Genomic DNA, 2,023 nt, shown 5'->3' on the forward strand with positions numbered 1-2,023 from the left:
AACAGATGGCTGTGCTTTGTAAAAGATGGCATGTGGCTACCCTGGAAGATTCACCTTGGTTCAACAGAGGTGTAGTTACATATGCCTCTGTTATGCTTGATATCAAACATAGGTGTTTTACCAGGAAGGAGCAATCAACAGGATCTGCATGTATTCATAGCAACCATTCCTACCCATGACATTGTTTCACTGTCCTAGCATAAGTCATAGTATGGTATCATTTTGAATGAAACGTTTGTTACAGCCCTGTGTGCTGCCCAGTGGCTTTTTCATAGCATGTAAACTAGTAAACTAGCTTCCCCTGCTGGGGCTAGTATAGAATATATCGTGTTTTTCTGTGCATAAGACAATGCTTTTGGCTATTTTAAAAAAAGGCAAAAATTGGGTGTTGTCTTACACACGGATAGTGAGTGCAGAGGGGGGACGTGCGATTAATGGCAGCAGCAAGCAGGAGATAGGCAGCGATGATTGGGTGGGTGATTGCTGGCGATTGGCTGCGGCTGTGGCAATTGGGCAGCTGTGGGTAGACGATTGGCAGCTGCAGCGAGTGGGCGGGTAGGTTGTTGGTAGTGGTGAGCAGGCAGACAATTGGCAGCTGCGACGAGGTGCGCGATCGGCAGTGGCGGGCAGACAGGTGAGCAACTGGCGGAAGTGACCTCCCCCACCCCAAAAGCTAAACAACTGAATTTCTTAACTTTGGGTTTTTAAAAATAAGGATCATCTTATACATGGGGGTGTTTTATACACAGAAAAATATGGTATGGTGTTGGTGGTTAATGTATTTGTTGATACCCCACATACTCCATGTAGTAAAGGATATCTCTCAACTCAAAATCCTCAGAAGGTGGCTTTAAATCAGAGGTAGTGCCCACATGTTTCAGTGTGTCTGCAAGTACTTCCCCTGTTGTTTACAAAAGGTCTTAATTGAAAAGGTCTCCCCTCAAAAATCCACAAGCCATGAGTGCTCTTTCCACTCAGTACCTATTTGCACTGGCTCAGCCTCTGTTACATTGAACATGTCCTCCTAAGCATGTCCACAGTTCATTGTGTACCAGGACAGGACACCCTTCTGAACATAGGAGTGGTGCCAAGAGCTTCTCTCTCCGTGAGCAAGTTTGGCAGTGCCTAATGTAGGTGCCTTTGTTTACCATTGATGGAGAGGCACGATGGTACCATTTTGTGTTCTGCCACATACCTCACAGCAGCCATTTTGTGTTATGCTCTGTCATGTCTCCATGGCAGCCATTTTGTGACTTGTGCCTCAGCACTTTCTCAAAAACCCAAATGTAATCACTGAGTCCAAAGCATTGGTGACCCTGGCTTTCAATAATTGCTAGGAGTCGTGGTTCCCGCTTCATGTGGGCAGCAGTGGCAATGCATCCATCCAAGTCAATACAGTGGTTTGTGGCTTTCACATGATACATATTCTTAGGAGCACCTCATAGCTTAACACGTATGAAGAGGCTTCTGTCTCCAAGAAGCAATGAAAAGACTGAAGCATTAATTACATACTTCATGACTTTTTATTTAAGCACAGCATGTTCCTATTTTCAAATGTTGACGGCTTTTAGAAATGGCATAACAAATCTCAGAAACGTTAGTAAGTCCTAATAGTATGCTGATCAGACATTAATAAACAGAAACCTATGGGATCAAAAGAAATAGCAATGGGAATGTAGGAATCAATTTTGGCAGTGGCTGTGATATGAGCAGAACCAATCTTCTCCACTTTGGATTGTGTATCCTGTATTCTGTTCCAAAAGAACCACACAACAGCTGGGAGTGTTAACAGAAAATAAACTGCCAATTTTTGATGAGCAGCACACTCTTCAGTGAAGACTGGTGCCCGTTGGAACTGGTAAGGTAGAAGCCAGGGAGACCCATATAGACAGAAACAGAGCCAAGGTGGAGCCAACTAATTTTAGTTTTGTCCCCATCCTCCACACTGAGTTCTACAGGGCCAACACTGGGACTTAAGAAGTTGGAAGGTGACAGCCAGTGTCACCTGTAGCAAGTGTCCTGT

This window comes from Podarcis raffonei, chromosome 8, assembly GCF_027172205.1.
Source record: "Podarcis raffonei isolate rPodRaf1 chromosome 8, rPodRaf1.pri, whole genome shotgun sequence".
In the NCBI taxonomy this organism is placed as follows: domain Eukaryota; kingdom Metazoa; phylum Chordata; class Lepidosauria; order Squamata; family Lacertidae; genus Podarcis; species Podarcis raffonei.